Genomic DNA, 13529 nt, shown 5'->3' with positions numbered 1-13529 from the left:
TAATCAATGTACTCCACAGATTTAAAATTTTAAAAACATAAGCTCAAGGCCACTTGAGTATGAATAGGTCTAATTTTCACTGTCAGTGTGATTTGTAGAGAAAATCGTGGCCCAGAGTTCATGGAGAAACACGCCCATCTATGGTGCTATAAAATTAGCTCCATGCAGCATAGCCAGAGAGAGTATGTCCTTGCTTTCTTTTGGCAAACGTCTAAGGATAATTATCAAAGTGAGTCTGAGGACAGGTGCTGACCCATGAGCACTTGACCAAGTTCAGGTAACGGTGAGTTATAATGCACAATGTCAACATTTCAGGATTCGCTGCCTTAGAGGAACTGGTTTATACTCATGAATATTTCCTTGACCGTGATCCCAGTCTTTAAAATATATCAACAAAGGGCTAAGAAGTAACAGTTTATCTCTGATGAACATAAAACAGAGATATAATAGGCACTCAAAATATTAAGTATAAATTTATCACAACTTCTAACTAAAATGTTATCACTCCTAGGATGGGAAAAGCACACTTGAAATAACTGGTGTCTTACTTTTAAAACCTTTAATAAGAGGAGTTTTATGCCATTGCTTTGAATTCTTTCCCTATGAACTAATCCTAACTTCAATCTTGGCAAAAGCCTGTTAATTTTTTTTTCCAGCAAATAAGGTCAATATTTACTCCCATTCACTGAATATAAGCATTTATAAATTGTGTTTTTGCTTTTAAATACACACTCTTTCCTTTTCTAAGTCTGTTACCAATAATTTAAATGTGAGGCAATAGGTAGGAGAAAGTGCACTCTCATTCCAGTTTAAATTAGTGTGTAGTTTATTTACTGTTTTCCATTTACTTTGTATCTCCTAATACAGACTGCAATACTGGTACCTGCAAAAAATTGCAAAAATCATTTCACTTTATTTTTCTATTATAAACTTTTCATTTGAAATGCATCGACCCAATGGATTTAATAGTTATATGCCAGCGGGTAGAATGATTGTTTGAAAATGATCTCCAGTTTCTAATTCTCTGCTCAGTCAGGAGGAGTAGCTCAAGTGACGTTCAAATCCTAAGTAGCAAGAACACTAGGTTTCCTTTTATGAGTCATTTGGAAACGCATTTACAGTGCTCTCTCTTTGCACTAAAAATGTTTCCCACCTGGGCTGTCAAGGGGGCTCACCTGGCCTCCTCTAATTGGCATCGGGGGCCGTGACTGACAGCTCAGTAACAGGGTGCCCACAAGGACCAGAAGTGACGCCTTTTCCTATTTGGTACACCAGGAGGCGACTATAATTAGGCACTGGTTTCTGTTGGTAAGAAACGATTCCATTTCCTCCTCTATCTTTTTCACTCATGTCTTTATCTCCCACAAACTTAATTCATGTTCTGCTTTTGCATTTATTGTATAAGAAATAAAAATATTCTCGCTCCGTGAATACATCACAAACATGTCTCATTCTCCACGTGGCATTGATTCTCATTTAGCAAGGTTTCCTATGCAGAGTCATAAATAAGCTGGAGGGATTAATTGTTGGTCTTGACCACACAGTAGCACTCAGTTTTTATAAGAGTTTAGTCTTAATGAAAGCACAATGCCGGGGGGTAGGGGGTAGGGGGTGGGGGGTGATGTTTATAAGGGAACCAATAATGACATTCATCTCTCAGGTTATACTCTTAGCTCTAGGTATACTCTAAATGATTTCAAAAGTTGGGGAAGCAGTGAACTTCAATGAAATACTTTTAATTCAATAAATTCTCAGACTCCACATTTCAATTGACATTCTCTCTGAAATTCAGAATCATGTTGCAATTCCTAGAGGAATGCATTCAGGGGGCATCATTCTGAAGTTTAGGATGAGGAATGGATTTGGGATACCTCTCACTGATTAGATATAAAGAAGGTATTTTGAAATATTAAAATCCAGCAGTGGCCTCGATTCTCAGATATTTTGTTCTACTTGCTAAAGCTATAGAAATTTTTAAACTTCATCTATCTCAAAATGTATATATATAAAAGCCTATGTGATCGAACGACCAGTCAACCAGTTGCTATCACGTGCACTGACCATCAGTGGGCAGATGTTCAACGCAGGAGCTGCCCCTTGGTGGTCAGTGTGCTCCCACAGCCAACCTCCCATGGCTGGCCAACCTCCCAAGGCCAGCGACCTTCCACTCCCTCATTGGCCCAAATGAGGGGGGGGGGGCAGGGAGGCTGGCTGGTTAATCTCCTGCAGCCCCTTCCCATGGCTGGCTGCTGGCTGTCTCCCTCCTTCATCGGCTCTGATTACAGGCCCCCCACCCATGCACGAATTTGTGCACCGGGCCTCTAGTTTATAATGAATGTCTCTGAAAATATTTTAATGCATATCAAATTTTGAGAACTTAAAGCATATTTTAAATGCATTCATACAGTTTTCTATTTAATGGGAATGTGTATTAATTAGTTTTGAAACAGAGAGCCATTAACCTTGATCATAAATTTGGATGTAAATAATTTTTTATCTTACTTATTATTTGCAATCACTCATTCACTCACTTATCTACTCAAGGACTTATGAGCATCTATTATTTGTTAAGCCTTGAATTAGAAATAGGACAGATAACTGATTATAAATTATAGTTCCTGTATTTCATGACAATTCATCTCAATAACTGCTTGATGCTATTTTAGGTAAACAAATGAGTATTGACTTTTATGTAAACATCTAAAAGTAGATTACAAAAGCACCTTTACTCTTGTAACATTTACTAATGGTTAAAAATAATTTTAAAAACAAAAGCAATGCTTATTCAGACATAGTGGTCACTTTAAAAACTGTTCATGTCAGTGCTGGAAAAAGTTTCCACTGTAATTTTCTAGATAATGCTATGTTCTCTAACAATGTCAAAGGTGAAGTGAGGATTTCCCAACTTGTTGAAAGCTGCACTTTGCAGACAATGGCCCTGAATAATCACTGGGGGAAGAATGGTCCACAACTCTTCCTGAAAGATTGCAAAAAGAAGGAAAATATCAAAGGTATCATTCCAGGCCTCATTGTATCTATTCTGTGTGTTTGCATTTGGTAAAATATACACTACTGTGCCAGTCTTCTGTCAACACCTTTTCATCTCTTAAAAGCGGAAAAAATGTCTTTGATTTGTGTAAAATGACAATATTCGTTCTATCTTCTTGAGTCAAAGCCTTAATAATCTTTTCCTCTCTTTGGTAACTTCAGTAAATACCTGTCATGGTGCAAGTGCTTTTATTGTTGTTGCTATTGTTATTTAATAACATTAATTTACCAGCAAGAAAAAATGTTTTGACTTGAGGATGAATAGATAGATGAGAGATGAGAGAGATCTTTCTTTAGGTATAGATACATTACAGTTGTATGTGTTCCATCTTCCAACTCTCAGAGTATTTTGCAACAAACAATATGTTGTAACCTTAGGCAATATCCAATATTATTATATTTAATTAGTAACTTTCTTATGTTAAAAATAGAAATGTGAGATATTTATCATTATGCATAAATTAAGCTTTTGTTATAGTAACTGGTGACTCATATAACGCTTCTTCTTTGTTTCTTAAGGAAATAAAGAAAGTGACCATAATTATTTTTCAAATATCAATGCCTGACCTTGAATTTCATATCCACCTATTCTAAAATTATATGTTCTTATATATATATAAACATAAATATTTTTAAAACTGTAATACTTGTGCACACATAAAATATACAGTTTTTAAAAACAGTGATTTCCATAAGAACATAGGAAGCATGTTAGCAACTTGCTAAGACAATATATATTCAGTTCTAGCAAATATGGAAGCAAACATTGTAACTTTTCTTTTTTCTCTACATCTGTTTAGTCTTGACCACACAGTAGCACTCAGTTTTTATAAGAGAAGCCATTGTTAATTTTATTTTCAGCAAATAAGGTCAATATACTCCCATTCACTGAATATAAACATTTATAAATTGTGTTTTTTGCTTTTAAATACACACTCTCTCCTTTTCTAATCCTATTACCAATAATTTAATTGTGAGGCAATAGGTAGGAGAAATTGCATTCTCATTCCAGTTTAAATTAGTGTATTCTGTCATTAGGGTCAATTTGCATATTACCCTTTTATTTTTTAGGACAGTGTTTTTCAACCTTTTTTGGGCAAAGGCACACTTGTTTCATGAAAAAAATCACGAGGCACACCACCATTAGAAAATGTTAAAAAATTTAACTCTGTGCCTATATTGACTATATATAAAGTAATTCTCTTGAATAGGAATCAAATAAACACAAAGAAAGTATTTTATAATTACTTTATTATGAAATATTAAGTAAACAAAATAGTGAAAAATTATAAAATTCTTGTCTTGTCTGCACCTACGGCATACCAGGCAACATCTCGCGGCACACTAGTGTGCCGCGGAACAGCGGTTGAAAAACGCTGATTTAGGATATATATATGTAATGGTTCATTGAAGATGTAAGATTCACTACAGGGTTAATTATGGAAATTCTGCTTTATAAAATCACTTGAAAATATGCAAACCATAGTGCTTAACACTTTAATATTTATTTTTATAACATTTAATTTTTCTATAAGACCTACAGATTCTGCTTTTATTCTACTCTATATTTTGGGAATGATAATTTTGTTGAAAAATCAACAATTTAACAACACTTTTAGATCAATTTGCATCTAAAATATCAGAAATATATATTTAATAATTTTTCTTTCATTCTTTTGTTTACCTTTTGCATATTAGTTACCTACAGCTGTTAATAAAAACAGACTTTTTGGAATGTGTTTCAATACCTGTAGTTCAATTGTATCTTTACAGATGATGTTAGAGCTATGTAAAAAAGAAAATATATTTTCTCTCACATATAATCCAATGATCTCTTATTTTTCGTATGTTCATAGAATTGCACTCAGATTTTTCTTTTTTCAGTTAGTTCATCTGAAGGCAAACTGAAATTTTAAATCCTTTGATTATAGGAAGTGCCTAACAAAGACAAGCATCTTTCATATATGCCGATATAATCATTTGCTCTGAAACATGAAATGCAGGCTTATTCGTCGTAATCATTGATTCCAAGTGAGCTAGAATTGCAGGTAAGCTATTTTGTAATCACAAGTGACAATATGATTTAAATTCCATGCAAATGGAAAGATAAATCTAAAACATTACTCTATAGCAAAATTAATTATTATTCCTTGGGTAGTTCTGAGTGCCTATATTTCCACATTACATTAATTTAGCTATAAATATAAACATTTCAAGCTACTGAAAATTAGAATTAAAATTATGGAATGTCTTAAGACCAAACTGTAAATTTAGAAAAAAATGAAGTAGGTAGAGGAGTTATTTTGAAATGTATCCAATGAGCTTCTGCTTTGTCATCTCCCCTCTCTGCTCTCCTCCTTTCCTCCCCTCCTCCTCCATCTCCTCCCTCCTTTTTTTATTTATTCACTCAAGCAAATAGAGTAGAATATATCACATTAGCGTGCTCCTTTGGAAAAATACACAAGAAAATAAATGTATTTCTTCAGAAATATAAAATTTTTTGAAAAGCTCTATAAATACATATTATGTGATCAAAATTTGAAAATGCCTTAGAAATCCATGAATGGGGATTGGTAATTACTCTCAAGTAGTGTTGTAAATGTATGTTTCATAAATATCAAAGCTTCAGCATTGTAACTAGCATAATTTTATTATTTGTGTAAGCATGGTGCACAAAACATAGATATATACTTTCGTTATATTTATCAGAGTTAAAAAATAATTCATTAAAAATATATCTCACCACAAATCTTGGAAGGTTAAATGGGCTGGAATGTGCAGGGTGAATTCTGCAAGAGAATACTTTTATTCAAAGAATAAATGCTCTCAAAATTGTAGTAAAATTAAATCAATGTTAGTTGCTCTTTTCCTATTCTTTAGTCTTCCTCATTAACATATGCAAGTTATGTCCCCATCTTCCCACAAACACCTGAGAAATAGGTATGATTCCATGCTCAGGGGACTCACAGGGAACCAATTTCAAGATTATAGAAAACATTTTGTAGAAAGGTGTAATTCACAGCCTCATAAACCCATACTGATATATAAAAGCAGTTTTCTTCTTTTTCAAACATAGCAGCAACACTTCCATTCTGCATGCTTTTGAAAGACTGCATCAGGTGAACCAAAACAATTCATGAAAAGACTGGGTTACATATAACTAAAAAGGAGGAAAGTTTCTAGAAGAGCTTTCAAAAAATGTAAACATTTGGAAGTATTGGGTGAATTTGCAAGAATGTCACCTTTCCATCTCACTCCTTGGGAAGAATTTGATCCCATTGTTTTTTGTTTTGTTTCTGTGTGTATTTGCTAGAACTCTGTGCTCTTACTTGTGATAAATGGCATATATAAAGAGCATGAAACACTAACCCAGCTGTACAAGTATTCTCTCTGCTCATCTCTTTCTATTCTTTGAATTCTCCTCAATGTAGCATCTGTTTTCATCCAGGATACAACTTTATTTCACAGACCTTTTCTATATTAGCATAATTATAAAAAACACTATAAATTTAATTAAATAAGAGGATATATTTAAAAGTTAAACGTAGGTGGCAGTCCCAAGGATTTGTGCATTCCCTGAAGGGTCCTGGGTTACAACAGAAATGTATTATAACATTTTTTATAAATCTTCACATTTTTTATAATCAGGAATGTGAAGATCTTTAGTTTTGGAAAAAAGTAATAAGACATGAATATTAAAGGAATGTGGATAGGTATGGTAATTGAAAAGTCCTATTAATATTGGATGTCTTTTGTGGATAGCATATAATTAGTCCTACCTTTTTATTCATTATGACAATATTGGAGTGTTTAATTTTATATTTAATGTAATTATCAATATAGTTAAATTTAGATCCACCATTTTATTTTATTTCATCTGTTTCTGTTTCTTTTTGTGCCTTCTTTCAGATTAATTGAATTTTAAAAATTCTTTTTGATTTGTCTATACGTCTTTGCATTATATCATAGTGGTTCTTCTACGATGAAAACATACAAGCTTAACTTTGCATAATCTACTTATAATTAGTGTTGTGTTACTTAATGGGAAATGTAGAAACCTTGCAATGACATAGCATTATCTATTCCCTGTTATTCATATGATAATTGCCATGTGTATTATATCCACTTACTTTATCATCATGAGACAGTGCTACAATTTTTGTTTTAAACAATTTTTAGAACCCAAGAAAAAGCCAAATGGTCTCTTTGAGAGACTAGATAATGTATGAATGCCAGCATTCCCCATGGATAACCCCTTACACTGAGCACAAGCTGCTTGCAGAATTGAGCAAACATTGGTAGAGAAGCTTTTCTTAGGAAATAGTTCCTTTTAAACAATGTAATCCTGGAAAATATATCCATAAAGGTGAGGCACAGGGAACCTGTAAGCACCTCAAAACAGTTTTGTTTTGTTTTTTTAATCATTGTTTCCCACAGGAGATTTTGATTATGCACCAGTAACAGTATGTTTATGTTGCTTGGTTTAAAGCATTCAACCATCAGGATGTCAGAGTATTCACTGAGTCTGAGAGCTATTGTTTTTTTTATTTTCCCTAACTGGGGCATTCTGGTTTATGTTTCTGGCAATAGGGAAGTCAAATTTCCTGGGACAAGTGTTCATGAATTATGTATAAGCAAGGCTTTGCTCCTTACTCAGAGGCTGTTCTCTCCTTATCAACCGCCTCCCCCAAATGTGATAGGTCAGCATGGTGGCATGTTTTGTTTCTTTTGAGTCATGTTCAGCTGTACAAGTACAGATGCAGTGTAGAGGAAGGGTTGGATTTAACTACCGGATGGTTTTGTATGGCAAATATCACAAAGCTTTATATATATATATATATATATATATATATATATATATACACACACACACACACACACACACACTAGAGGCCCACTGCACAAAATTTATGCACAGGTATGGTCCCTAGGCCTGGCCTATGATCAGGGAATCTTTCCCAGCTGCCTGCAGCTGGCCCTGCCCCACGCCACCACCCACCACCAGTTCTCCATTCGCCATCAGGTGATCAGTGCCTGACAGCCGGGGGAAGGGACCAAGAGGTGGTCAGTGCGCCTCATAGTGACTGGTCCAATGGTCGTTCGGGTCATTCTGCCATTAGGATCAATTTGCATATTACCCTTTTATTATATAGGATATAATATATCAAGAATAGAACAATTTATGAAACATTTAGAAAATGATACTCTCAGTAAATTATCTTGTGATAAATGGCATATATAGAGAGCATGAAACATTAACCCTAACACAATCTGAAAGTCAAATTAAGTCCTTTAAAAATTACTAAAGATGTCATTTTTGAGTTCTTGCATAATTTAAGGCAATACGATGTGAATTACTTTATGAACTCACATGGTACAATATAGGAAGCTCCAACAAACCTAATTGGTCTTTATGGCTGGTTCGGCTGTCCTTTCCCATTCAAGCAGACTTGTTTTGTTTTTCCATGATCTATCCCACAGACTCTCACAGGAATATTTTTCTGAAAGACCATCTCCAGAAAGCCCATAATCTTGATCTCTGTTTCACTATGAGGCAGCATCTTTGCCAACACAATAGTGCCATCTTAATCCATTCCCTCTGTATTAACACCAACCAGCTAACCTTTACCAGTTATATGAAAATAACCTTTTTAGAACACCACATCCATTCATTATTGCTCTAATAGAAGAGAAATTGAAAGTGAGAGTTGTTCTAATATTTGGAGAATGTTGCTAAATAGACTCATTTTATTGCTGGTACTTCAAACTGTATCCATTCAATTAGCACATACAGCAACTATTCCTTTAGAAAATGATCAAGTATATATTATTTGCCATATAGGTCTTTAGATAATTGTACTTTTATGTTAAGTAATGTACTAAAAGATAAACCATAGCATTCAGAAGATTTATTAAGAAAAAAATATCAACAAAAATTACTCATTGTTCCATTTTAATGTTTGCAATGCGTTTACATATTTTCCCCAAACTCTTATCCAACATTTATTGATTTAATTATATTTTATTCTAAAATAATTATAAAACAACTTAACTATTCAGTAATTAATTATTTCAGTCAATAAATATTTACTATGTAATTTGCACATGTAGGCACCCTGATCCCACTAAGCGTATCATGGTGAACAAAATATATATGCTCTTTGATGTCAGTGAGTAATATAATAGAGCAAAACAATATATTAAAGCACACTAAAAGATAAAATAAAAGGCAAAAGCAATTAGGTAATGAAGATGAATTGAAGAGTAAATGTAATATCTTTAAATAAATGACACAAATTCTATACCTATATTGCTACATAATTCTTCAATAAAAGAAAAATTGAGAAGATGGAAAAAGTTCTATATCAATAGGTAAAAGTACCCATCTACATGGAAATGAAAGACTTTAGATAAATTTTTATTCATGGTAGAAACTTGCTCTACAAAGTGAAAAAGTTATAATTAAATACAGGGTGAGGCAAAATAGGTTTACAGTTGTGAGTATACAAAAACAGTTTATTCTAGTATTATTTATTAATTATTGTCTTATTTTTTAATACCAACAACTGTAAATCTACTTTTGTCCCACTCTATATATTATCCTTATGGATTTTGTTGGAGCTTTGGGAATTTGTCAATGAATTGAATAAATAAAGTCAGGTTGAAATATATGATGCTATTTTCCAGGTGAAGATATGAGAAAAATTTAAAATTGATTATGTACTAAGTGCAGGACTCTTCCCATAAATTGAGTGAATCATATATTGCATCCCAACTCATGTGGAGGAACCTCCATGTTTGTAAATCCTTTAACATGTAAAGAAGTAAATTATGTGTTCTTAAAGGTTAATGGATAGTAATGAAATGGCCTTCAGTCTTGCAGTTGAAACATAGGAAAGTTGCAAAAAGACATTAATCTCGGCACAAAACAAAAAAAAAATTAGCAAATTCAGACCAAGAGAAGTTTAAGTTCTTTGCTATGGAGCAAATCTATTGCTGATTAGATAAGAAATAGTTTATACTGAAGCTGGAAATGGTTTGAGTCTTTGGTTGAGTGTACTAAAGTAAATTTGTCCCAAGTTGAGAAGTACCATATATGACATCCTAAAATGTGTATATTCAATTTAGTTTCTTCGTGTCTGTGTTTCAGAAAGTTAATTTTAGTAACAGAAATTCACTGTTGGTCTGAGATATAAGCTGCTTCTGATTGGTTCCTATTTAAATGGCAAAATAGATTGACTAGTAAAATTCTTCCCAACCACTGCTTTAAGAAACAAAAAAATAAATACATTTGGAAGAGGACCTTTAAGTTACATCTTCCATTTTTTACTTAATTGAAGTAACACCTATGCTGAAAGAAAGTGATATCATTTCTGTTGCTCCATGTGTCCAGTGACATTTGTTCACATATGTTACTTCCCAAAGAACCCAAGCCAGGTCAGATTCACAGTTAACAGTGACACGAGTCTTGAGATAGAATTCATTCCCAGATAATAACAGAAAAAATTATAAGGTATTTAATAGAGTTAACATTTAAGACAAGGATGCATTTTATAGTGAGAGAAATGCTAAATTGTTTGAACATATTCAATAAAAATATTAAATAACTAGGTTCAATGCAGTGAGGTAAGAACACTGGACACTTATCATAAGGAACATTTTAGAAAGTAGAAAATGTCAAACAATAAACTAGAACAATTGAGCAAGGACTTTGGTGTCTTTTATTGAAGGGAAAACAGTCCATGGATTGGGACCATGATGCCTCACATACAGTGAAGTGTTGTGCCTGAGGGTTTTGGACCGAGAGTTAGGTATATGGAACCTTAGAAGAAGCAATGTGGGGGAAAAAGGTAGGATGGGCTCAGAGGTGGGGATTTTCTTGTAAGGCCTGCAGGTCCTGTTTTCTAGGATGAGGTGAGCTCACTAAAGCTGAGGTGAAGGATCCTGATGGGTGTAGATTAGGTGTCCTTGACCCCTATTTCTGTAAGTGTAGGCTGACATAGGTTTAGATTTGTGATGTGGGCCAGGCCACTGGAGCATCTAAATTATGTGGGTCCTGATATGGACAAATTAACCTCATCAGGAAGAAAAACATGAATTCTAATGGCCCGACAACCAAAGTTGAGCGATATAGCTCAACCTCAGGGCCCATTGCCCTTTTGGACCTTGTGTGAACTGGACCTGGAAACTGCTTCCTATAGGCAGAACATGTTTTCTGAAACACCTTTCTTATTCTCACAGATATTTTCTATTTTTTATTTTTATTTTGTTATTAATCCTCACTTGAAGATGTTTTGTCCCACTGCTTTTCAGAGAGTGGAAAGGAGGTGGAGAAGGGGTAGAGAGAGGAGAGAGAGACAAATATAGAGACAGAGACATCGATGTGAGAGAGACACATCAACTGGTTGCCTTCTGCATGTAACCCAATCAGGATGGGAGAGCAAAGCTGCAGCCCAGGTATGTGCTGTTGAGTACCCTTGACTGGGAATAAAACCCGAGACCCATGGGGTACCGAGGGTCAAAACTATAGCCACCGAAAGACACTAGCCAGGGCCAGATGTTTCCTATTTTAAGCATCTGATTATTTTTGTAAAGTTCCTCCAATTATTGTAAGGAATAAATGTCTAGCATTGCATAGATAAAATATGTTATGTTTTATTCTAACACTATTTCTATGGTTTAGCAGTACAATCTTATTTGCATTGAAAGGGAATAGTTTTCTCCTAATTCCACTGTAAATTAACTATATTAATCTAAAACGCAAATTGCATTACAGTGTATACCTTCACATGAGAAATTCTAACAAATAATTTACTGAAGTTTTTGTATTTTTTAACCTTCTTTTTGGTTTTCCTCTAACCTCTACTCATAAAAATGAAAGGCTATTTAGTCACTGATTTTTTTTACATGAATCCTATATTATTCTAGCATATAATGGTTGTGCTTTCTCCCATTATTCTGAACCTTCTTTCCAATGGAGATTAAGTTTGATTTTATGAAAACTCTCTGCCTTAATTTATTCTCTGAAACTAATTCTGGTGAACATTTTAACAAAACAAAATGCATACATTTCAAATAGTCATTCCTCATTCCATGATGTGCTATTTCAAAGCAAGTAAAATTTACATTTTACTTTGTAGTAATTATTTTAAAAACTGTTTTGTTTTTGTAGTGTAGGATAGTATTGAACTTTGACAACTTCTTCCTGAGGCCTGTTTAGATAGACTACCTGAAAATGACTACAGGAATAGATACACCCCTATTCAATTCCGCAAAAGAACAAATTAAAAGGCAAGAAGAGGAAGACTTGGATTAATATTACGTTTTTTGTGGGAGATAATTTCAATCACATCTTGTGTTTTCTCCACAGTTTTCATACAAAACTAAGACAACTGTCATAAACTAAACTTCAGTCCATCTGTGGATGATTTCATATATTAAGCAAATTTTTTTTTGAATTTTAAAAACATTAATTGAGGAACACAAAATTCTGCTAATCACAAGTTTCTCAGATATTAATAGATACAAAATTAATTCAAATTACTTTTAAGAAAAATCATTTTGCCGAAGCCGGTTTGGCTCAGTGGTAGAGCGTCGGTCTGGGTACTGAAAGGTCCCGGGTTCAATTCCGGTCAAGGGCATGTACATTGGTTGCTGGCACATTCCCAGTAGGGGGTGTGCAAGAGGCAGCTGGTCCATGTTTCTCTCTCATCGACATTTCTGGCTCTATATCTATCTCCCTTCCTCTCTGTAAAAAAAATCAATAAAATATATTAAAAAAGAAAAAAAGAAAAATCATTTTGGTTCATGTAATGGGTAAATATTAGCCAGCGACATAAAACTAACACAAAGATTGTCTTTTCCATCATGTCTCTGATTTTATAAATTGACTGCTTTATTTGACAATTCTTCCCTCACAGTGATTTCTAACAACTCTCATCTTACATAAATGTATAGTTAAGAACTTCAGAATAAAGAGAAAAAATCTTTCTCTATAACTCCTGCGAAATTCCTGAAGTTGACTCAAAATGGGCCTAGCATTAATCATATGACCATATCTAAAGGATTGTGATGAAATGGAATAATTGGCTTAGAATGAACCTAGAATATAATATTTTAGTTTTAAATAAATTGGTACAGCAGCCAGTATGGAAACTAGTATAGAGATTTTTCAAAACATACTACCATATGATGCAGCAATTCCACTTCTTCCTTTGTGTGTGTGTGTGTGTGTGTGTGTGTGTGTGTGTGTGTGAAAACAGAATATTGAAGATATATCTGTACTCTTATTGCAGCAATATTCGTACTAGCAAGATAGGGAACCACCCAAGTGTCTATCAATGGATGAATGAATAAAGATGTTATGTATTTACATGCGCCATGAACCTGCAAATGAGTAGCTAGGTCAAGGTCAATGACAAGGCAATTGAACAATGGCATGCTTCTTGTAAATATTAATTGCATGAATATTTGACCTATGA

This window comes from Pipistrellus hanaki (assembly GCF_964339955.1).
Source record: "Pipistrellus hanaki genome assembly, chromosome: 6".
NCBI classification, from domain to species: domain Eukaryota; kingdom Metazoa; phylum Chordata; class Mammalia; order Chiroptera; family Vespertilionidae; genus Pipistrellus; species Pipistrellus hanaki.
The sequence above is the reverse complement of the archived record's forward strand: the minus strand, read 5'-3'. Positions refer to the sequence as shown.